The sequence below is a fragment of the Anomalospiza imberbis genome, chromosome 1 (genome assembly GCF_031753505.1).
Source record: "Anomalospiza imberbis isolate Cuckoo-Finch-1a 21T00152 chromosome 1, ASM3175350v1, whole genome shotgun sequence".
Classification (NCBI taxonomy): domain Eukaryota; kingdom Metazoa; phylum Chordata; class Aves; order Passeriformes; family Viduidae; genus Anomalospiza; species Anomalospiza imberbis.
Window position 1 is genome coordinate 24,800,456 of NC_089681.1, and position 25,855 is coordinate 24,826,310.

General features: G+C 39.8%; 1 long non-coding RNA gene across 1 annotated transcript; it reads left to right on the top strand.

Moving 5' to 3' along the window:
- Nucleotides 1–739: 739 nt before the first annotated feature.
- LOC137471094 (uncharacterized) lies at nt 740–15,480 on the top strand. The gene is made up of 3 exons (XR_010997403.1): nt 740–3,261; nt 12,658–12,717; nt 15,321–15,480. It is a non-coding gene; the product is annotated as an uncharacterized lncRNA (long non-coding RNA).
- The last annotated feature ends 10,375 nt before the right edge of the window (nt 15,481–25,855 follow it).

Here is a 25,855-nt window from a genome sequence, read left to right on the forward strand (position 1 = left end):
TAACACATGGGATGTCACACAATCACTGAACAAGCTGAGTTGGAAGGGACCCACAAGGATCATCAAGTCCAAATCCTGGCCCTGCCCTGGACAACCCAAGAGTCATACCATGTGTCTGAGAGCATTGTCCAAATGCTTCTTGAGCTCAGTCAGGCTGATGATGTGATCACTTCCCTGTGGAGCCTGTTCCAAGGGTACCCAACCACCTTCTGGGTGAAGAACCTTTCCATAATATTCTACCTAAACCTCCCCTGGCACAACTTCAGGCCATTTCCTCAAGTCCTGTCACTGGTGACAATGACATACCATTTCATAACATAGTAGAAAAGTTACACTTCTTAAAGAAATTGATGCAGAATATTAAGGTTCAACCTGTTAGTATTTCTGTATCTGTTGTAAGGTTGTACAGCTCTGTAAGCAATTAAAACTTTTTAAAATATTTAAGACTGATTGATGGAACTGTAACTTAGGTAGACTTCATTTCTTTAGGAAAGGTAGTCTTTGCTAATGGGACTGTGTGTATTTCCTAGAGATGTGAGTTACATTGCACTGGAAAGAAACCTTAAGACTATCAAGTCCATGGTCTTTGTGCTGCAATAAACCAATTGACCTTATATGCAAATCTTTTTATTCTTATTTGCCTTTTTGAGGTAGCCATGCACCAACATACCAGAGAGATATCCTTTCTGCTGTTTTAAACATGATAATACCCTCATACAATATTTGCCTCTTCCTTTTTTTATGTTGTTGTTTTTCTTCTGGGTCATATTGATAGCTCACATTCATCTATGGCTGATTGACATTGCAAAGTCCATTTCTTCTGTCATCTCCTGCCAGTGACTTTACACGTCCTAGCAAGCTGTCATCGGAAGCAGATGAGCTGCTGTGGATTCAGACCTGTGCAAACGTGTTGGCTATTGCTATGTGCATGCCTCCTTCCATCCAGCATCAGAGCTCACTGGTCTTACACCACAAATTAGCTTTATGTCTGCAGCCTAGAGGAGCCCTAAATGAGATACCATGAAATATCATCTTGCCCTCATATCAAAAGTGGAGATGAGCCTTTCTTGAAGAGGTGGACAAGGTGTGCTAAACTTACTCCTTAGAAGTGCTGTACCATAAGTGACAATGCTTACCAGTGGAAACCAGCCACCCAGCACTGGCAGTGTCCCAAACTGCTCCTATTCCAGCCAGCCACACGCCTTAGTTGTCACTGACGGATTCACGGTGTGTGTGCAGTGGATGACTAGTGGTGGCTTTGTGTTGCCAGGGCACAATGCCACAGAGCTGCATTTCCCCTCCGCATGGCCTCCATTTGCCTTTTTCCGCATGATTATCACCCATCTGTTGCCCTCTGCCATGTGTGGGAGGGCAGCAGATGGGCCAGAAAAGTGGAACACAGGAAAGCAAGTTCTTCGGAGAGACAAGGAGAGAAAGCGTAAGGTCAGAAAAGAAATCCGTAGACTAGCTCCAGGAAAAGGAGCACTCCATAGAGAGTACTTACCATCGATGGAAACCCCAGATAGAGAAATGAGGTAAAAAGGACCCCAGTCAGAAGGAAACAATGAGGATTTAATGCTTTTGTTTCTGACCTACAGAACCATCAGTTTCATTCATTTTGCAGACTTACCTGTTAGGACCATAGTATTTATTTACCTACATAATACACTATTGCAAACCCATGGTTATTAGACATGTGAACAATACAGCTATTTCCAGGTTCCAGCTGTGGCACTTTAGCTTAAAGGCTACATGATGTGAGTAAGAAACCAAGATGGTCTCTACAGAGCCATCACAATGCCCTCAGCATTTGCAGCCTCTCTAATAGATTGGTAAGAAAAATAACAGTCAAAGTATGTATTTCCTAACTAATGTTTTCTTTACCTGCAGGAAAAATAACATTTCATAAAGGCATGTTGCCAGTGTAACAGAGATCCTACAGGTAGTAAACCAAGTCATATTTCTTCAGCACTAATTCTACTAGGCTCTCATCAGCAGATGCTTGTTGATGTTCCCATTGGTCATAAACTTACTCATTAGGCTTTCTCTTTTCATTTATTGACTTTTAACTGACAATACCAAAAAGTACTTTGAAGCAATTGATGTTTTTAGCAGGGGCAGAATCTGTATCTCTTTTATTTGTAATTGTCAGTGTCATTCCATTTTATTCCAGTGAGAAATTAAAGTTTGTGCTCTCAAATCCGCTGATGTTAGATGCTGATTAAATTAATCTTTCAATGTCCCTCCAGCATCAGGTAGAAATAATGTATGCAACTCCCATAATCCCTTCAGAAAGAAGTCTCAGTAAGTTTTTCTCAGATTATGCAAACACTATGCTTGTCTTTACCTCCACCTCTTTACCTTCACCTCTTCCACTTGGCCAGCCACAATGCAGATGGAAGTGTAAAAATTTGTGCCTTAAACAGTATTTCTGAGTTTTCTCCTTAATTATAATGATTTCCCAAATACCATAATATTCGATACTCTGTGAAGCTGAGCATCACTGAATTGTGGAGAGCTAAGTATTCAGCAAGTGCTTAGCACATATACAGCATTTCAGAGATTCAAGTCCTCGCTCAAAAGAAAGTAAATGCAAGGGGAATTATGAATTACATTGGAGGGGAACTTAAGATACAGGTGGCAGGAATCTAATGAGGAGAAATAAAGTAGTGTTCACTGAAAGAAAAAAAGACACAATTTTAATATGTTTGGGAGCCTCCAATTAAAATTAGTGATATTTTTCTTGAATGGCTATATGTGTATGAGTATGATATTTGTAATTAGCATTGATTAATGCTTAACACTTATTTGTGATTAAGGGCTGAAGATCAAAAGCCTTCAGCATCACACAGGATCATGCATCTTCAGGTGCAAATGAACTGCATGCTACCTTCAAACAATTTCAGATGCTAAACTGAAAGTATGCCCTGATTTATTCCTAAAAAAGGCTCATCAACAAGCTTTATTCTTTCATCATGAGCAATAACCAGTGGTACAACACTAAGCTGCAACAGAACTCTGGGTGATGTGGGGAGAGGAGAACAAATGGATGTCCTAGTAATGTCTCAGGAGGGTAGAGTAATGAATGACTCATATTTCATACTCTGAATCTGGCAGAACAGGAACTTGAATTTAGGTCTTCCTTGTTTGCTGCTAACCAGTCCTCTGCCTCCTCTCAGGTAGGAGCCAAAAAGAACATTTTCAGTGAGGTGTCACTACCAAACATGTTGGAATTGGACTCATAGCCTCCAGGCGTAAGAGGTGAAGAAAGACATTAAGCAAATGTTGGCAGTCAGCTGGGCAGAGGCCCAATTTCTGGTTTGGGGTCACTACAGTTTGTTGACACAAGCCATTTTTATGTTATTGAAAAATTTATTTTTCCGCTGCAAAAAAAAGGAAAAAGTGAAACTCTGAAGGCTGTGAGAAAGTGGAACTGCAGTCCCCTCCTCAGCTCCTTGAGTGGTTTCTGGTTCGCAGCAAAAAGTTGACCATCCTTTGGGCCATCTTGCTATGCAAGACTCTGCAGTAACAAGTGCCCTGTTTATAATCAGTACTAAGATACAAAAGAGAAATCTCTGGCTCATTCCCATGCTCTGTAGTTAACAATAATCTATTCAGAGGTTTAAATTTCCGTGCAAATAACCTCCTCATCTGCAATAGTCAAAGGAGTGGAAAATACAGGAGAGTCTTTGGAGAGTTAACACCCAGACCCTGTGAACATGAAGATGATTATTTTCCTCTACAAGGCTTTTTCACATGTGATAAGCTTGGCATGTTGCCTTGGTTAAGTGTCAAGCCCTGAATGTTTTTGGTTTTGCCCTGGTGGTCCTGAGGAGTTACTGGAATACTTGTTGGACCTGTTTTATATCACTGTGTGCACTGATAGTGACATTGAGAAGAAACAGGTAGAGGAGTGGAAGGGGGATCTGGATTTTCTCTTGTTCAATTCTGATAGCAGTCCCCCTGTCTGCCCAGGCAGCCCTACAGCTTCCTCCAGTCTTTCTTTGGCTCTTTGACTCTGTTTTTTACATTATTACATTGTAATCTCTTCTTGGTTGGTTTTTTTTTCCCTTTTTTTTTTTTTTTCCCTCTCTTGCTCCCAAGGGATAGTTGTCAAAACTCCTTATCTGTTGATGAATGAAAGGAATTTTTGTCTCCACTGCCTGGAACTGGTTAATGCAGTTCTGGACAATACCATCGGGTCGCTGAGTCAAGTGAACAGCAAAAGTTTAAATACATAGAAAGATTTTGTTTGGTGCCAGTTTGCATCATCATTTGAAGATATTTTCTGCCATGCAAGAAAGTGAAAAAGACAAGACTGAAGGCAGTTGCAAAGAGTTTCTAGAATTGAAGAATAAACATTACCAAATTCTGCAACTTAAATGTTGGCAGTGGAAATCAAAAGAGAGATGCTTTAACATTTGCACTAAAAGGCATTTTCATTCTGTTGTTGGAACACTTTTTCTCATTACTGTTCATTAGAGTCAGATGCCAATCATGTTGTTGTGTGTCTGGTGTGAGAAATGGTACTTCTGGCCAAAACCTGCTTATCTGGGTAAAGACAATAGACATTGTCTATGAATACAAGACCAAACAATAACAGCTATGCTCTCTGGCAGTGACCCAAACCCAATTCTATAAGGTCCTGTGAGCTTAACATCCATCGAAATGACACCTTGCAGAAGTGCAATTTAAAGTAGTAAGAAAATGCTTAAAAACTCTGAAACCTAAAGCCCAAGTTCATTTCTATTTTCAGCATTTTTTTAAGTTACAGTGCTAAGAACAATCTTGAACCTGCCTTTGTTGAAGCCAAATGTGCTATTGCTTTCAGGCAGCATGACATGAGTCCAAGCTCTACCTGTTTGTTCCAGACACAGTACTACTGTGTCCCACTCTTGGACTGACAGCTCTGTTTGGGACAGAAAAATCTTTGTTTGAAAAACTAGATAAAATACATGTGTCTCTGACTACTGAACTCTCCATAGTTCATTGAAATCATTATCAAAAATGATTACTCATAGATTCTTGTGTTGATAACACTTCCATATGACCATATGTAGTCATAGGGAAAATTCATGTATTTGTGCAGAAATGTGCGTTACCCTGAGTAGAAGCTTTGTCCCAGTATTTGCACAAACAAAGCTCTGCCTGGATAAACATGAACAACAGACAATCAGCAAGCAAGTATTCCTTTGAATGGAAAGTCTTGGCTTGGAGCTTGAGCCAGACTCCTGGAAGCCAACAGGAGTCATCCCATGGATTGCAATGAGCTTTGTATCATGCCCTTTATTCATAGCAGTGTTTGCAAATCATCTTTTGCAGTATTCACCCAGCTGAAATCATACTGCAAGCATATTCATATGGTATATTCACATAAATATGTGCTGTGATTCATAAACAAATTACATTTGCATCTGTCGACTATGGCTGAGGAGCAACAATAAAGAAAATAACAACAGAGAGGAAAGGGAGAAAGAAGTGATAAATGTGAGACAATGAAAGGAAGAAACTCAACTACATTTCCATATCATCCCAGGTATCTAGTAGCGAGGGCTTAAAAGGTTTCTTAGGACTTTTATGGGAGTTCCATACAGAAAAAAGCTATTTAATCCCTGTAGACTGAAAATGCCATTTTTTATTTCAGACCATTTCAGGAAAATGTTTATACAGTAACTCTTGCACTTCCAATACTCTCTTGAATTTCAAGAATATCCTTTTTATATCTCTGAATTTAAGTTTCGAAAGCCAGTATGAATGACAGAAGGGTTCAACACCAAATGTAAGGCTCTCTGGGGACAGCTGTTGCATTGCAGTAAAAAATTGCATATTAGGAAAAATAAAAGGCTTTCTTTGGTAGGTGTATGTACGTGTGTGCTCATACTCTAAAAAAGCCTGTTTTAACTTGAAAACAACAGACAGTTTTAACTTGAAAACAGTAATTTTTACTTCTGTTTCCTTAGGAGAGTTCCGGCATTTGTTTTAATTAATTGTTTTTGCGACACTTTCTTCTAAGCTGAGAAAATGACCTCACGGCTGATTCTACTGCCTCTAGTTTATGAAAAAGTGTTAGTACATATGATTAAAGAAACACCTACTTAATCATCCTCCTAGGTATGCCAGGACCTGTAGGGAACCAAGCAAGGTCCTTGTCACCCCATCACCCAGACATGTGTCCATGCAATCCACTGAGCTGGCTTATGTGCAGTGTTATAATGCTGTTTCTTTCCAAGCCTTGAGCCAGGCTTTGAAATGCATTACATGTTTTCCCTTGTTCTTGTTCTGAATCCCATCCCCTCAACACAGACTATCTATAAAAGAAGGAATCAGTGTTCTCAAAGCAGACTAATTGTGTTGGATGCCCAATTAAAGACAAATTAAATGGACCTGGTTTCAAATCAGAAGGTGTGGAAATACACCATGGTAAGACATCTTGGTTTAGTTTTCCAAAACCAATCTTATCTTCCAAAAATTTTATTCCAGATTTTTATAAGCCCTTGTCTGTAAGGACCGAAGAAACCTTCACCGTAAGATGGATTCTCATGACACAGTGAGACACAGTGAGAGTCGGTGTGAAACCTCATGTTGCCTGTCTTTGGTTTAAGAAATAAATGAGTTAATCATGAAAGCACATATCTGGGGAGTTTCAAACTATAGAATCATGCAGGCTTTGTACAGCTGGGCACTCATAATCAGTTATAGCACAAAAATCAGAAAGGTCCTTATTACTTTCCATATAATTTTTTATTTCTCTCCAAATATCAATGTTATATTGACTGTTAATCTGAAAAACCTCATTTAATGTCAGCTTGCTCACAGTTATGAAAATTCAGGTAATGTATTCCTGCTACTAATTGTATTTGAGAAAGTGTTATTAATTTCATATATCAAGTTCGTAGTGGCCATCTGTTCCCTCCGAACTGCTGCGTCTCCCTCCATCTGCCCTGTTTTTCTTCTGCTAATCGGGTGGCAAGGGCTCAGATGATTGGGAAGTTTCACTCTGACTTTTGATTTGTCACTCATCATCAAGCCAGCTGTGCATTTTTAAACAGACTCTTGCAATGGGTGGTGCTGAATTTAAATCTTACTGTCTGATTTTTTTTTGAATAAAACTTTTTTATTAAAAAAAATTAAAAAGAAGACAGATTGTATTTTCTACTGTGTAAAATGTGCTTTGCTGCCACTAATTTGGCTGCATCTGCACTCTCATGAATAAAGATGACGGTACATGTCCAGGATATTATTAGGGACTGTGGAGAGTGGGGAAGAATTTCAAGTGCGGAAAGACACCACAAGTTTCTAGTGCTCAGAGTAGTCAGCAAGTATGTGTCAAGGTTCTGGCTTCAGCTGGCACTGACTGAAGTTAGGGGCAGACCTTTGCAGATACAAATAGTAGAAAATGTTCATGCTTTAAGCAGAGAAAATTATTACAGAATGGCAGAATGGTCTTTAAATGCTTTTCCCTCCTTTAATCCCCATGAATCCAGACACAATGAATAAGGGTTACTGGTGATCACCGAAAAACTTCTAGGATCTATGTTTTGTATTGCTGTGAAATTCACATTTTCCCTGTTTTAAGAATGAGGGAATTACCAGACAGTCACAGGCTTTGAAGTTCTTGTGAACCCCAAATTCTCAGAATACTCCAAGCACTCTGTCCCCAAGGATGGTCAATAGCAGGTGCTGGGAACAGGGAGACCTGCAAAAGATCAGAACAGTCAGACAAGATGAACTCCACACTCAAGAAAGTAATTTTATAATTTCTGGTAGTAAGAAGTTGGTCGACATTCTCGAACATAGCTTTCATCTCCTTTCCAAAATCCACATTGTTTTTAGCTATAACAATTCTAGATATTTCTGTTATTCATGCACATGCTCAATTCCTTTCGACTGTTGTTGAAACGATTCAAACCTCAAGTGAAAGATTAAATATTTATGCCTAGCACAGAGGGGATATTGCAAGAAATGATTGGCTGAAATTAAAGCAGACAAACTTCAAGCTGTAAGAGAGGAGGAAATTCCCAGACAATGAGATGTATTAAAGTATGGAATAAAATTGTAAGGGATATTATGAAAGCCTCACCACTTGGCCCATTTGAAACAAAGGCTGACAAAACAGCCTAAAACATGCGGCAGTGGAAATGAGGTGAACAGGATGGTTTATCAGGCTCCTTCTACGTTAAATTTCTATTGTCCTGCAATCTGATTTATGAAACCCAGACAGCACAAGGCCATTTGCAAGTGGGATTTTATCATAGTACCTGAAGCATATGATACTGTTTTACAACTCAGAGGTGAAGTTTGATGGCTTCTCTTTGCAGGGGTTCATGAGAACATTTCCTCTGCTTTGTATTTATGAGAGGTCTGGAAAAAAGATCACATGTGGAATCCTGTTTGCATTAGGCAAAGACAAAAAAGAGAGACTTGCCAAATCTATCACATAGTCTTTGCTCTGTAGTCTCCACACAGATATATGCATACCTTGGATCTTTAGGCCGATTCTGTACGGGATTAGGAATATTTTCTGTACTGAAAAGTACTTCTGTTAAAGCTACTTCTGAATAAAAGTGCATGCAAATTTTATGTGTACCTATTGCAATATTAAAAAAATCTCTGTGTTTTTTTTTTATTTTCCCATTTCAGCAGTCCCAGCATTCTGATAAAAATATATATTTAAAATTGCCATGTTTCACCTGGGTCTTATCTGCTGCCAAGGAATACCACAAATATTACCTGTTCCTGTTGTGAAAATGTAAGTGCAGGCTAACCTGTTATGAAGTTTTGAGAACCTAATCAAACATCTCACGTGTCTTGCTAGTACAATCAAATAGGTAAAATGTTCCACCTGGTTGCGATGGGTGGGAGCAGAAGGGGGCAGGACCAAGAGGAGAGTTGTCACAATGTGCCTTGTCTGACAGTATTACCAGGATTTTTACAATCCTGTATGCATCCTTTCATCTCATTTTATTCAGAGCAAACATAGTTTATGTACATCATTATAATGCATTGTATTCACAGGTCACAGCATTTGTATGCGCAGGGGACCAGTTAAGCTTGTGGATGATCATTTCCAGGTAGACTTGATACACTTGTGGGTGTAACCGTGGTAACTGAGTGTCACTTTTTTGGAACTTTTCCAAAGACTTGTACCCAAATACTAGATTGGCAGTGTGGAATGAATCTCTAATTAGTTTAAAAATAAACCGAATTACAGTCCAAGTTTTGCAAGGTAGCAAAAATTCATTTTGGATTTCAATTCTTGACAAAAGGGCCCTGGAAACTAAAACTGAAACTTGACTCTCTTATATCACTGAGCATTGTTATGTTACCAGCGTTTTTTCTATAAAAAATCTTTATTTAGAAAGAAAAATCAGGAGTCAAAGCACAATAAAGCTATCCCATTTCAATAAGGATCATAATGTAACTCTTAATTACCTTGTATTTGTCTGTTCCACTGTACAGCATTTTAGTGCATCCCATGAAGAGAAGCATTTCACTGTTGAAACAAAATCATGGAAAAAAGTCACATCATGTTGTTGTTTTCTGGCTTCTCTGAAATATGAGGTCTAACTTGCACTTATTCTTGAATTTTTCAGGTTGCAAATGTGTCTTTTGTAAGGTCTTACATGCATTTGCTTTTGCTGAAGTGAACTCCATAATTGCCATTATTAATAGTAGTGACAAAATATTTACCTGGCATCATTGCTTTGACTACAGTCCACATGTGTAATCTCATTCTTCTGTTTATCAGGTAAACAACCCTGAGACAATTAGTGCCATAACAAGTAAAAAACTGGAGTAAGATCAATATCTCCTGTAACAGCTCCCAGCTCATTACACTTCAGCACAGCTATACCTTGTTGTGTGAAAGGACTCCATCTGTCTTTCCAAAAATCCAGTTAGAAGTCAGAAATGCAATGATTACACAACATATTAATACAACTACTGACATGCAAAAGTAGAAGCAGCAGATGAAAAATATTGGGTAAGAATGCACACTAACTCATATCCTGTGGAAATTTTCAAAACAGGGAAGATGCACAGCAAAATGACCCACATATAAACCTGTGATGGAAAAGGTAGTTTTGCTTTTCATACTTGACTTGGAATCCAGAAAGGAAGAGGTTGCAGTCCTCATCAAGGCATGTCTCAAGGTGTTTTGAATGTAGATGGTGCCCAGGAAAAGAAGGTTAAATAAAACCAATATAATTATTTCTGGGTCAAATACCACCACAGAACTGATGTAATTGTCCTAAATATTCTAAGTGGCACAATGGTCTAGACAAGATGAGGCCACTACATCACTGGTTTGCCCTGAGGAGTCCCCCTGCAACAGAAGAGGCATGCCAATGTGCAGTGATGTTCTGCTGTCCTGGGGGCACAGACAAACACCCAGTGCAGCAGGATTCAGAGCTTCTTTTCACCAGGAGAAAAAAAAAAAAAACTTCCCTGAATTAACTAGACACTTCTAGTCCATCTGTGACTTTTCATTGTTTCTGTAATTTGTCACTGTTGAATCCCTGAAGAAGGTGATCAAATAGGGATGGAGACCAGATAAAAGCAAACTATGCCCTAACTCTTTCATAGTCACAAGGATAAGAGTCAGAATCTTAAAGGAATTTGTCTAAATACATTGACGTCAATGAATATTAAATGTCTAAGCACCTTTAAATTTACAGTTTCAAAGGACTAGCTTAGAGGTCATTTGTTTGTAAAGAATGTGTTTACCACAGGAATAAGCTGATACATCCTCTAGGAGGTCGTGATTAATCCAATTCCATGCTTTCCAAAGGTGCACAGCACTACTTTCCTTTCCAGTATCTATGGCTGAGGGCAACTGACAAATCTGGCACCATCAATAATGTGGCATACAATCTGTAGAATTCCTATGTAGAAGAAATCCATGCTCACAATGGCTCTTTTGCTGCTTTCATACCAACAACATACAGCTCATAGATTTTCATAGATTGCCATAAAAAACCACTGTAGGACCCTGAGCCTGAGAGACAACCCAATCAAGACAAGAGGCCTGTGTAATTCATGACTGATCAGAGCCAGTTAGTGGCCAGAACATTCAGATTTCCCTTCTTGAAGTCCACCTGTGGGAAGGAGAATGTGCAATGTCTACAGAGACAAGACAGAAGTGTACAAAGCCTTCATATAAACTTCTTTGCCCCTATTTTACAAGAAAATAATTCCTGAAGAAGAGTTCTTCATTTTCCAGACTGGAAGAGTGAAGTACAGTATATGCTAGGTTAAATTACAGACCAAAGTAATTGTACAGCTTTTGTAATGCCAAAAATTGGAAGAGAAGTTGGACTCTGGCCATGTACATACCAGCACAGTAATAATTTCTTTTCCAAGTCTAGTCCTATGTCTTTTCAAATCAATTGTTCAGCTGCTAGATCAGATAATTGATGACTAACAATAAAACATGTTTCCCTCTTCTGATTTCTTTCCTATCCTTGTGACCAATGGAAAAAAAAATAGTTATGCTATGTTTTGGGAATTTATACGTACATTTGTCAATAAGAGCAGACTTAAGTAAAAAGTCGTGTCCCCAAGCTAAAATACAACTATCCCTTCTCTGCATGGGTAATGGAACAGATTCACCTTCACCGTAACATTGGACTGAATTACATGTTATAGTCCTTGACATGCTTTGACATGACTAATGTGACCCAGCTGGTCTCTGCAATAGGAAAATGTGAACATAGAATGTGTGTTTTATGAGACACACATATAAGTTGACAACAAAAAATACCCGTGGTTTTGTTTGTGTGATTCAACCAAAAATAAAAATAAGAAGAGAGAAATCCATGCGCTTATAAGGCTGTGCAAATACACAAGCTGTCATATTTCAGTATTTACAATATTGAAAGGTAGTGGGTAACAGCGTGTTTGTAGACAGTGGGTATCCAAGTGTGCGTGTGTAAACTGTTCCCTCTGTCGTTTAGAGGATGACCATATAGCCAGCTTTTTTTTACTGCAGTGTTTGAGCAGGAACCATATGATACTATGTTTTATTTAAAATTGGGCTTGTACCACTGAGGCAGGAAACTTGTATCTTTAGAACAATTTCATATTGCACAGTGCCTCCATATGTTGCCTACTTTAGTGTTTTTAAAGAGATTGCTTACTGCCTAAAGGTAGCATGTCTCAAATTTACAAATCACATATTGCTTGAGGGCACAAGTGAAACCATTGATTTAAGAGAATGCAATATGCTTAGTTTAAAGGTGTTAATTCAACTCTATCATCTTCCAACTTTCCTTACATTGAAATATATATTACTATGGGGCCAGGGAAATTAAAAATTGGGACTACAGGTTCTATAATTGTGTTTCAGTCTTTAAAGGAAAGAAGAAACTGCCTGATTAGGTAGACAGACACATTTAGCATAAGTGTTCTTGGAACCTCTTGAAATGAACATCCTGAATTATGAAGCTGGCCTTTTACATTTCTCATCATTAGTGTAAATGGAAAAGTAGCCACCAGTATCTTGCAACTAATTTAGCAGATGGACTTGTTCTAACATTTTCTCTGAATTACCTTGTGCATATTTTAAAGGACAAACTTGTCATTTATTTATATATCTTAATATTTAACTTCCTTAAAAAATTTGGATTGCTCACAGTAATTTAATATATTTCTATTCAGTGTTTGCCTTCAGATAGCTGCTGCAAATTTGAAGATAGAAAAGTCCTAATCCCTCCAGAGGTAAAATCATTACCCTATTCTCTACTGCTTTATCAATTCTAAATTAAAACATTTCAAGTGATGAAATGTCTAATATTTTCCTGGAATATATACTATAACAAAATAATTCATAATTCTCTCTGGCTTCATAGCCTAAGGGCGATGAGCAGCTCTTACAATATTGTCATTATTATTTTATTTTGCTATATCTCTATTAATGTACCTGATGTGAACTGTGCAAAAAAAAAAAAAAAGTAGTCCCATTGTAGTGCAGTGACCCATAACAAAAATGAGTCTGTCTCTGAGAGCTCACTCTGTAGCCCTCAGGCATAAATACACAGGTGGACAAAAAAGCAAACAAACAGTACAGAGCCCTGGTGGAACACAGACGGTATCTGCGCTTAAGGGTTCAGGCACAGGGGATCTTGCTTCTCACTGCTTGTAAGGAGGGAGGTTGGGTGAAAACCAGTCTTGCTCTCAGTTTCCAGCATCACCTGTGCAGATCTGGACCAGCAATCCTGCCTGGCACAGTGTGAGCTGGTGCATTAGCAGCATGGAATGTTGGAGAGTTTTAGCTGTTATAGAAAGAAATCCCAGAATACTGTGGAACCAGGGGGTTCCCTAAGAAAGAGTAAGGTGCCAACTTTCTTCATTAAATGGAGAAAAACACTCAGAAAATGTTCAGATCTGCTTCATAAAGAAGTCAGCTTCTGATGCTGCTGCTACTGTGGCCTAATGGAAATTAGGGTGCTCTGCAAGAAGGGCTCAGGACAAGGGTTAGTGTTGACAGGTTGTCTTTTCATCCCTTTTATTGCCTCGGTGATAAATAGAATGCTGGTAAACACGTCAAAAATGAACATTGAAACAGAGCCTGAATAGGTCATGCAATTATATGCCCTGGTTTCTGCAGTATTTCATTGTGGCTAAGAGATTGGAATGTGAAGTTTCAGAAATAACCTTTATTTTTTACATAAATCCTGCCTATGTTTCATGTATTTCTTGCTTTCCTATAAATTTGATAATAAAGGCATTTTTAAGCACTTTGGTGACAGGTTCCAGATAGAGTGAATTTTTTGGAAAGTGCTGACACCGGCTGCTGGGACTCACACCAGCAAGTCAGGTAATTCTTTACAGGAGCCGGCTGTGGCGTGTGCTGAACAGAGTCTCCAGTTTCCAAAGCAAGCATTCAGCCTATGCAGCTTACAAGTCATCCCCATTAGTAAGGACCAGCACTGGCGGTGTCTTTACAACACTTACACATCACTAAATAGTCTTCAAAAATACCACTGTGGCTTAATTTACTTAATATTAGTATACATGTTAACTTAATACCTTTCTTTCTTTTTTTAAAAAAGGGCAGTTCACAGGACGCTTTCTTGTCAGGTAATAGCTCTCTGGATTAATTTAGAGTCCTTTCTTGTCAGCACAGGCGGCAGCCCCCCGCCATGGCCAGGGATTAGGTGCCCCCCAAGGCTGAGCCGAGCGGTTGGCGCCTTTATGCAGGCGACCTTTGTGTGGCCCATGCTGTGGCTGCTGGTCTGAAGCCTGTGAGGAGGAGATTAGGCTGTCCCCAGCCGGCCAGCCGGCGCTGGGTGTGGCTCATTCCCATTTTGGCGAGCAGATGGTGGCAGCCCAACAGGTGCACCCTGATGGCAGCAGCGGGCCCGGCGCATCTGCTCGCTGGGCGAGAGGGAGGCTGCGCCCCAGCCCCGCACCAGCTGCACTGTACAGGGCAGGGCACAGGCAAGGTGCTGAGAGATGGAGGCTGGTGACTTTCAACTATTAACCTTTTTACATTACACTCTGGAAAGGGATGGTATGGTAAGAATGCTTTGATCTGAATATTATGGGATGAAAAATGACCCAAGACTAGGAGATGATTGATTACCGGGTGTAGGAAGCAGTGGGCAGTTTGATTTTAGGCTCTCCAGCAAGTGGCAGGGTCTCTCAGCCACTAAAACACACTGTCCCTGCCTTTGCAGCAGTTGTTTCTCAGGGCATCAATGAATGGAGACTGCGCTGGCTCCACATTATTTTGGTTTTCTATTCAGAAGTAGAGGCAGAATGATCAGACTAGGATTTTTGAAGTCCTTCATGCTCAATCCTGCTCCTCTCCCCACCAAAAAAACCCCAGGCTCTTTTATGCTAAGAACATGGTCCCTGCACTTGGAGCAACATCACATATTCATCTGTTAGTTTACTTACGAGCAGCACAAGAGGGAGTGGACTCAAAATGAAAATAATACTCAATTTCTAATATTTATCTTAGCTTCTAAAGTTTATGCTCTGTACTACCTTCTCATTTTATACATATCTGTATTCAATCCTTTCCTTCCCAGCTTGACTCTTCTGCCTCACACTTGCTTTAGTCCAGCCCTAGACCACCTCACCTATCACCCTTGCATAAACAAGCAGCTCTCCAGCTGATCTTCTTGGCTCAGATTTAGACTTTTTAGCTGTTCTCCCTTCCTGTTTCCCCTTTTGCTCTGCTTTTGGTCTGACTTGATGTAAGGTCTGCTCTTCCCCCAGGGCCCTTTAATTCTGCTGATGTTCTGGGTCTCTTGCAAGGGCTTTGCGAACCTGGCAGTTTCTGCTAGACTAACAGCTGTCTCCATCTCTTGTAGCTCTGGGGCTTTCCAGGATCAGAAGCACATCATGAAGCAATGAATTTCATGACTCCCATGTGGAAAAAATATTGGCTCATATAAGCTTAGAAGAAGCCTTCTGGTCTAGAGGATACAAGACAGCCTGATGGAGGCCCACGAAAAAGAGCTGCTAAAATGCACCAAAGATGAGAAAGAGCACCTCCCTTTGAAGTGGGATAAAAGGGTGGCTTATTGCTCTACACCTTTGTTTTCAGAAATTCTTAATGGCTGGGCTGAGCTACAAGCAGTTGCTTGTTTCTTGCGGTCAGCCTCAGTTCCTCCCATGGCTGGGGAAGGGAGATACAGATGCAACAAGAAGTGTTTCCATCAAAGCAATAGTTGAACTACATAATGTCTGGAAAGATGAGTGGTGGCATCCAGACTTGTCTGGGTGCCTATTTAGGGAACTGGAGAACAGCTCTAGTTGGAGTTACATGAACCCTGAGTGTCCTTTAGAGGGTTCATTTGGAAGACAATATGACTAATATTAAGCAGATTGCAGTCTCACACCAGAATTGCCAGGAAAGGGTACAACAGCCTTCCAAAGAGGAAATTCTTTGGTGGGAGCGAGAGTTGGCTACAGTGATGGAGAAGTAACTTCATTAATTGAAACCAACCTGAAGGAATGGGAGACAACAGGTGACTGGATCTATAATTAGATTAAATTCTTAAATTCATAGTCTCAATTCTTTAAACTCCATTATCCCTTTTTCATTTTTGCAAGGTATTGGTAGTTGCTCTGCAGTTAAAGATATCAAAAATCACTTTATGTTGCAAGAGGGAAGGCTTCTCCTCAAATATATTTTATTCAAACACCTTGACTCCTAATTTTAAATTATTATTCAGAAGTTTAGAATGGTGAAAAAAATACTCAGTGTAAAATTTCCAAATAAATTCTCACTGCAAATATAGCTAAATTCATATATGGATATTTTCAACTGAACTACTCATGTTTAATTTTTGTGATTTTCTCCAGCAGGTAGTAAATACTTCAGCCATCACAAATACCTATATCATATTGACCTCATGTTTCTGAGGATTTTACAAGCTCTAAGAATAAATCCTTTTGAATATAGAGCTCTGTCTAATTATTTTTTAACCACTACACAACATGCTTGAAAAGTGACAGCATACCAGTAGCGTATTTTACAAAATAATTAAGGTAGTTATAGGGCAGAGATCATGCCACACCAAACTCAACAAATTATAAATAATATCTATAAATCCTTAACACACTTGTGTATGCCATTATTGTTTTCAAGTCTACTCAATTCTTTCACATCCTTGTCTCTAAGCTCTATAAAAAGTTAGGCTTACTACACTATATAAAAGTCTTTTCAGACCATGGCAAGCTATTCTCCACAGATTAAAGCCTATACTGTCTTTGCTGGTAGGGATGCTCTTATTGCAAGCCCTGGGAGAGTCCTGGAAAGCTGACAATGCTGTTTTCCTTTGTGGGGTTGTGGAAATAGCTCAGAAGGGGTTAAGTGGCTGGAGACCAGCTGGGCTCTGTTAATCTGCAGGGACCAGCTGCTTTGTATAAAAAGCAAGACAAGAAACAGAGTGGCTAGTGCTGAGGGAAAGCTGGGGGTATTAAATTGCTAAGTTTGGGGAGAGGGAGAGTGAGCACTTGTGTATCAACCTTTTGGTGTGCTGGAAAAGGAAGAAGAGCTCCGTAGGTATTTTGGTTTGCCTGAGGAGCTGCTATTGCTGGTGATGATTGGCAGTCCACCCACGATACTGGCTTTTATTTCATAGGCACTCCTAAAAAGATGGCCCTGTAGGGTAAAAGCTGGTAACTGAACAAGCTGGGGTTAATAAGTCCCAAACTGTCTCTCATTTCAACTGAATGCTTTTCAAAAATGAAAAAAAAAAAAAAAAAGGAGAAAAAAAAAGGAGCAGTGGAAGCTCTTTCAGTATCTTCTAGAGTAAAGAGCCAGTGCCCTCTCTTTTGGCTGTCCCAGCAAGTTGTCTGATAAATACAACTTGTATTTCTCAAATGTGACAAAGGCTTTATTCTGTCCCAATGTGCATTGATTGTACTTGTGTACATCACGTGACTTCACCTCCTGTAACACTTGTCTGCGACAAATAGGCTGCAGAAGGCAAATCCTTCAATAGTTTTTACTACTTTTCTTTACATATTAACTCTGAGAGATTTTAGTGCTTATTTTACTGAAGCTGCTTTGAATAAAAAAACTCTGTAAACAGAAATTGAATTGCATAATACAAAGCTATTAAACTATATTTAGTGATTCCATTAGAAATCTGCTGTTGAGCAAAGGAGAGCATATGGAGAGAAGTTGGTGAAAACCTGATTAAACATTTATATGGGGCATATTTTGATTTAACTTGCATAAATAATTCTCTTTTTTTGTTTGTTTTTGTTTTGTTTTTTTTTTATTTCCCTCAAAGCCACCCTTTTCTACACCTGCTCTGCTAAAAATAATGCTACTGTAGCTGCACTGAAGTAGTAGCAGGAGTGAGTGGGCATCTCATACCTACCCATCTGTACTGGAGGCTATTCTCTCTCCTAGGTTTGATAGGCCTGTACCCTTTTGAGAAACAAAAAAAACTTTATTCCTATAAAATCTGCAGCAGTTTTCTTTTGTCCTTACAAATAATAAAGTAGTGATGTTCCAAGGGCAGTAATTATTATGCAGAAGTTAAGTTATGCTAGGAGTCCAGATCAATAGGAGAATTTCCCCAAAGCTAATGGGAATTGCAGCTCACATGTCAGATGACTGATCTATTTTCTAAACTCAGTAATAGTTTTAAAGGGAGATTCATTTCTGAACTTTACCAAAGTCTGGGTTTGATATTCTAGTGCAGACTCAGTTTTTGTACTCGGTTGGGATTCAAAGTCCGATTTGCAGTAACAATAAAGGTCTTTTATGACTTCTTGGTATTAATAATGTGGTATAAAGTGTGTCTAAATCCTGCTTTAGGGCCCCCTCTTGCCACTAAATATATGAGGGAATTCAAGCTTTTTCTTTAAGAGTTGATCTGAGTGAACATTCAGATGCCCCAAAGCATGGATTTTTCTCTGAATCTCCTGAGAAAAAGGTATTTCACAAAAACTGTATCTTTTCCCTCCCACTGAGTTTCAGAGTTCAAACACTGACAATTTCCAGTACCGTCTTTTCTTATCTCCTTGTTACAAGTAAGATTTCATTACCTGCAGAACAACCAGTGCCCACTTTCCATCATCAGCATTGTCCCAAGATCTTTTCTCTCACTGCCATCACTCATTACAGCAATGTGCTGCTCTTTCATGGTGGCCCAGCAGACTGCAGAAACATGGGGCTCTGGATCATTACCAGGGAACAGAGTCACTTTGGGGTCATTATCAGAGAAAAGTATTACCTTTTTTTTTTTTTTTTTTTTTTTTAAGAAAAAGGCATATTCTCTCCAGCTCTGTGTGGCAGCTGTTGTCTCCTGAATCCCATCTAACTTCTACAACCCAGCAGCTCCAGCTGAGGTGTTTCAGCAGGGAATTAAATTATGAAATTTTTTGGAAAGAAGTAGCTAACATCTTTTGAAACAGAAATATTATCTCCTGGGTGGAACACACTATGTTAAGTACTAAAGGGCCTTATGAAGCTGCTCAGATACAAGCTTCTGATAGTGTGTGTTTGACGAGGTATTAGTCATAATGTGGTGAGGCAAAAATCGACCCCAAACTCAGAGAGGCTGTGCAGAGAAATTCTGATATTTTGGCCAGTCTATGGACGATTGCTTTTGGCTTATATGACAGCAGCCTGTCTGTTAAACTGCGAAAGTGAGCTGTAATGAAAAATTAGAGCCTGTGGTTGTGGCTCTGGGCCTGTGTCTGACAGTTGTATCTCATGCCTGCACTTTTCAGCGTGGTGAGAAGTTCAGTAGCGCAGACCTGTGCTTGAGCAGCCCTTGCAGCTCAGTGTGTGCAGGGAGAGAGCGCAGGTAGCACTCGGCCAGGGTCATGCCCACCAAGAGCTGCCGATACGGCGGTAGCGACGAGCGTGTGGGGGAAGCTATGTTGGTTTCTGAATTTCATTAAAAATCTGAGATGTCTATGCACACAGCCTTATTCACAGTTTTTTCTGTATTGTGATTTTAGGATATAACAAGGTGTTAACAAGAAAAACATGTTTTCATTAAAGCTGTATACAAAATGTATCTTTGCCCTGAGCCCTTCTGTGTGTTTATTTTTCTGAAACAGTCTGTTACTTAAAGAAACAAACAAAAACTGAAGCAGGGAAAGAAACTTTTTCCTTTCCGAGTGAAGGTCCATTTTCAACAACCCTTTTTATTTCCAGACACTGAGGGTTATGAGCTGCTGGGTGGGCTGTACTGGCCCAGGTGAGGGCCACACCTCACCTGTTGAACTTATTTAGTTAAGCTGTTGTAAACATTTACTCTGTTTTCTTTCCCAAAGTGAAAACACTGTAAAAATAATGGCTGCCATAAAGACTGCATTAAACACTTTCTAAAAGGTTGCAGTTTGCAGCTGTGAGGTCGTTGCCCTCTGATTACACTGCAGCACTGCCTTTCCCCCTGCGCTCTGCAGAGCCTGGGAAAGCACTGCCCTGCCTTCAATGCTGGAGGCGTTTGGCCTTCAGGGTGTTGAGCATTTCCTGGGGGTCAGGATGGGGATGAGAACCAGGTTGTGGAGGCCTGTTGGCAATCTGCTCTCACCTGCTGTGTGCTGTGGGTTTGCCCATACCTCCCACCAGTGCCCATCCATGAGATGAGGGTAGCAGCAGTGAAGGGAATCTCACTGATAAAGGTGTGGAGAGATACAGGAGAAGACAGCAGAAGGTGAGGTGAGAAGATGACATACAAAACTATAGAAATGGGAATTCCCAGAGGAGACCAAGACAAGGAGTGTTCTGCTGATTTGTGGTGGGCAGAGCAGGAGATGAGAACTGGAAGCTTCAGTCATTTAAATAATTTTGATTAAAAGAGGTGTGGGCTACAGGTACCGACCTAGGTAAGGAAAACTTTCACTGGTCCAAGCTGGAGTTCATAAGGAGTCATCTAAAAACCTGACAATGAGGAATGACTGGTTATGAGCAAGCCCGTAAGCCTACTTCCCCTAAATCTCCCTTGTCTGCCTCTCTCCTCTGCCTCCCTCCTCACCTGTACAGGTAATGAATGCTGCAACAAAACCAGGCTCCTGATTCAGGTCTTTTGGAACATGAAGTAGGAGCCATGGGCTTGTGAAAAGAGAGGAATAAGCTTGGACCTGAGAGTGTGCTGTTTGTTGCTCTTCATATTTGTATGTTCTGTACTTGCAACTGTGCACAAATTCACTTTTATAATGTGACAGAAGATAAAACAGCCTGTTTTGTCCCATACTCCCAAAGCATTATGGATCCTTCTGGCATATATGCTGTGCTCAGTCTGCTACAGGAAGGATTTTCCATTTTTTAGTTATTTTTTAAAAGTAGGGATATCAGATTCAGGCAGAACTTCCCTTTTTGTTCTTAGCCTTAGAGTCCTTTTGCTATTGTGGTTGTTTTGCACTGTGGTATTCCTCACATTTTAGAAGCAGGCAGCTAAAATCATGATAGGTTTTAAAAAATAAACCTCAAATCTCTCCTAACTAAAGCATGTGGATTGCCTAGAGAAACCAAACAGGTAGTCTGGGTCAGATCCTTAGGTAGGTGTGTTGTCATGTCAGACCCACTGGAGCTATGACCTTGCTGGGTGGCCTGAATATCGCTTGGATAGCACAGGTGAAGCTGTGTGCTTTTCAAATTCAGTGGGCCTGTAAGTTCACATTCCACCAAGATAAAGTCCAGTCCCCTAGGAATAAGGGATGTAGCAGACAGCCATGTGCTGTCCTCAATTGAGGACTAGAGATACAGAATTGGTTCTCTAAATTAACAAGCCCTGTGTTTGTTCCTGATCACTTATCCTTCTACCTTCTAGCTGTCATGCTTTTTTGTTCCCATACCATAGACTTGGAGCCTGGGAGAAGTAAAAACCTTTGGGCCAGTATAGTCACTGGAACTGAATGGAACTGGGGGACCTGCATTCTCCATCTCAGCCAAGAAATGCATCCTGGAAGGAATTTTATACTTAAATTGGAAATTAGTTTAGCACTCACATTTTTGCCTACACTAACAGTTTGGGGAGAGAAAGAAAAGGAATACTTGTTGGCACGTAGCTATTGTAGCTGGGCACATGAAAAGTGGTTTTAATACACACTTAGTTTATTTTTTAGGAAGGTGCTTAATGAATGCAAGGAAAAGAGCAGCCCCTTGTACCTGCTGCTACAAGGAAATGTAGAACTGAAGGGCAGTACTTCTCTCATCTGAAATATGTGGGGTGAAACTGCATAAAATTTAAACCAGTCAATGTGCGTGATGTTCTGTGCACTTGAGGAGACATGGTGCTACATTGCTACTTTGTGCTTATTTTTTCAAATCCATTAGTGCTGCACTTTCTTGGAATGTTTTATTCAAGAATTGAGGGAATAGTTTCCCTCTGCTTTGTGTTTATTACTTAACCTTTATATTCAGAACCTTTATTGCTTACCCTGAGGAAACCAGATTGGTTATACCTTCTACAAGTAGGTAGCCACAATGTGGGAGGCACACAGCTGTCGTCAGTCTGTCTGTCTGCACAGGGCGCTAACACTATTAAGGCTCTCAGACCTTTCTCCACTGTGCCATCTTTTGGAAAGGAGGTGTGTGGTGATGCTAATCCAACTTCTCCCAGCACTGGAAACAGCAAAATGACTTAGCTTTGCTCAGGACAACTGAAGAAGAGATTTAGCCTTTGGCTTTTCGTCCCCCAAGTCTTTATAGAGAAATTATTGGTGCTGTTTGAGCCTTTATATTGCCTTATTGTTATTTATAAAACTGCAAATGTATTTTTGCATCTGACAGCAATCAGTCAAATACCAAGAGAAGGGTCTGCTCTTGCCAGTCTCTACCTGCTCTTGCTAGATCTCTACCATGATGTCAGAAGAAGCTGGTTTAGACTGACAGGAGCTGACTTTATACCTAGCGTTGCTTTTCTGTGCCCAAAGAATCTGTTGTCTTTCTTTCACCGTGCTCAATTTTGTGTTGCACAAATTATGTCAGGCAGAGAGTGGGAGAACCAGCTCAAGGCACAATGAACCCTGAGCACTATCAGCTGGTGCTGGCTCTGGGAAATGCTGGCAGCCAGTACATTGTGCAGCAACATGGAATCTGTTGTCAGCTCTGTGTGCAGAATGTACAACAGAGGAGAACCTACTAGAGGGATGGAAAGGCAGTATGGCCTATGGTCCTTGAAACATTAGATGAAAAGACTTATGTAAAGCTTTACAGCAAATGAGAGGCTCCATTTTCTTCTGCAGTATACTTTCTGTCTGGAGGAAACTTCAACCTAAGAATGTAGTCACTCTTGCCTGATATCAGCCAAGTAAAATGGCAGTATTAGTCATGTGGCTACCTAATCTGCCTCCTACCTATATTCTCTCCATATATATTGGAGAGACACAGACACCTCCAGCAGTAACTGATTCCTTAAAATGGAGCAGACCTTGGAAGGTGCTTGAAAGAGAGCCCATTCAGTGGGCTGGAGTGGATGGTCCATGCTTTTGGACAGCTGGTCTGAAGCGAGTTCTTAGACCTTATCTCATTACAAGATACATCCAGTGCAGTTATAATCTCTTCTCTTGGTTTTCGTATTTATCACTTTTTCTTAGAACATTTTGAGAAAAAGATTGGGGAAAAAAAAGCATGGAAAATATTAACAGTGAGACCACAAGGGTTGGACAAGAGGTTCTGTGGATATACATCAAATAAGTCCCATGCTCATACAAGAATCTCTTCTGAGCTTGGCCTGTCAGCATCTATTAGTGTTATTCCAAACAATGGTGTCTGGTTTGAGCTGGCTGGGAAGAATTCATTGAGAGAAGAGAGAATTCAGTGAGAGAATATTCTGAATGCCTGAAAGTGGGTACCTGCATATATCTCTTCATATAAACCTTGTTTATATGAAATGCCTGCAGTTTGTTTTGCAAGGGCTTCTTTAATGGGCATAATTTTTTCAATAGATTTTTCATGAGATTACTCCACTTTCTAGAATTAAAAATAAAACATAAATCCTTCCTGTGGGCTGTTTTTTCCATTGTCTTTGGCAACCTTTCAGTCATATATACATTCTTTCATTAGATAGAGAACTAATGACAAATAACATTCAATAAATGTCTAACATTTTATTGTTCTCTTCTTGAAGCATATCCAACATTTCTTTGTAATCAGCTAAATAAATTACGTTTGTTGCAGGAGTCATTACTGGGGCAATTTCCGCACACTGCTTGTTACAAATAGACTAACCCAATGCCTACAATTAGAATAAATCAAGCCAGCTGAGAAGGTTCAAATACATGACACAAACTTGCCTAAACAGCAACATGACATAAAGGGATGCTGTAATGCCTCCATGATAATAGTATGCAAAATGTAAAAGACCGCTTTTCTGTGTGCTGCCATATGTCCGCTGCAGTTTGTGGACATATGGACGTAGGACTCTCTCATGTGTAACGTATATCACACAGACAGAAATAAAACAGGAGTAAAGGGCTGATATCATGAACACTGTTTAGAGGACAAATTAAAATGTTTGTTGTGGCAAAAACATGGGTGTACTAATTAATAGCTCTAGATTGCTTACTGGCACTGGCTGTGGGTTTTTGATAAGTTTCAATAAAAGACAAAGCTGAATCAAACTAAGCCTCTGAATATAAATATAATTGCTTGGATAAGGTCTCCTTTCTGGGGAGACACATTGCTTGATCTTTCAAACTGCAGTTTATAGTATGAATTAAGGTATTTGCAAATTTACTTGTAGTGCTAATGTATTTATTGCTTTCTATTATTGCTCACTGGATGCAAAAGTGGAGTTTGAAACAAGCAAGGAATAAGTAAGCTCACAAGAAGTATTCATATTGATGAAAACATTTGGAACATAAAGTTTAGTTCTTAGCCAACAAGAAAGTGATAATGTACATCAAGTGATACGTGCATGTTGTGCTTTCATTCCTCTCAAAGACAGAAGCTGCCTGTTAAATATTTTCTTGCCAGCAATCAAAATGGTATAGGCTTAAACCTTGTCTCTTTGAGAATCTGGGGAGCTGATCTAAATCAAAACAGATGCCCTCTTCACTTAATAAAGCCAGTTATTTGCATCCTCTTGTTAAGAGCTACAGGCTAAAGAAAAGTGTGAGTAAAACTACCCGGCACCTAGAATGAATGGCAAACAGAATTACAAGTTAAAATTAATAGTATGTTATTTCACTGTACTATTTTAATGATTAATTTAAAATTTTTCCTTTTGTTTTGCAAGCAGAGCTGGAAAAGCACAGCAAGTTGTGGAAAGACAAAAGGATTTTTATAGCAGATAGAAGCTGTACCCTGAATATTAAGAACATGAGTGAGATCAGCAGTTAATGTGCACATAGCAACTTGCTTCCATAGGAGAGACACCAATTTCTCCCCCAGAGAGATTAATCTCCTCATACATGAGTCATTCAAGCATGAAGAAATATTCTTTGGACATGGTGCACCAAATGGAAGCCCATACATCAGACAATGATGGTGTATTATATTGAGACGTTTATAGGACTGGGACATGCCAGCTGGGATGTGCAGCTTTAAGGGAATGAAAAAAAATTGCATTTTAAGGTGGATCTACAGAGAAGCTCAAGCAGCCAACACTGTAAATGGGTGTACATTTGCTTCTCCCTTCAAACACATTTCTGGCAGGATGGGAGTCCCTTCTCATGGAAAATGTTTACTCACATTTTTATCTTGGTTTTTTTCAGCTACATGTCACAGTCTTCCTAATAGGATTCTTGCCCCTTGTGAGAGCTGTACTCCTGCCTGGCTTCACATGATGCTGTAACTCAAGTTCTTTCTGAGTTGTAGTCATACTAAAGGGTTTGATATATCCTGCAAAGGCACTGAACAATGACAATCTGAGGTTTCCTGAATAAGTTTTGGAGTGTGGGTTGCAAAGTGCTCAGAAACACAAATTATTAGCTTCTGAACTGGAGATAGCAAGGCAAAGTGGGTTTTCCTACTTTTACCGAGGAAGACTTTCGGTCAGTGTTTGGCTGAGCAAACACGGCTGGGCTCTGTGCAATGCAGAGCCTGTCTTACTTCTGTCAAGCAATGTAAAACTATGTGTTTATCATTAAAACACAATTGACTCATAAATCTTCACCTACAAGTCAGTGTAGGCAAATACTGCTCAGTGGCCATGTTTTTTCATCTAAGATTCCCATCTGCAAAATCTTCCTGCCCAGGAAAGGAAAAGCACTTGTTAAAGCAGGCACTCTCAAACCAATAGAAGCACTTCAAATGCAGTTTCTATTTTTGCAAGTATATAGATACACTAAGTAAATTGCTATTAATTATTCTGTAAAAAATTAACTTTCTTTGCACTTAGGCAGCACTCTTTCTTCGGCAGACACACACAGGTCCTGGTAAGTCAACTGGTGTATTTCACAAAATATAATACTCAAAGTCTTT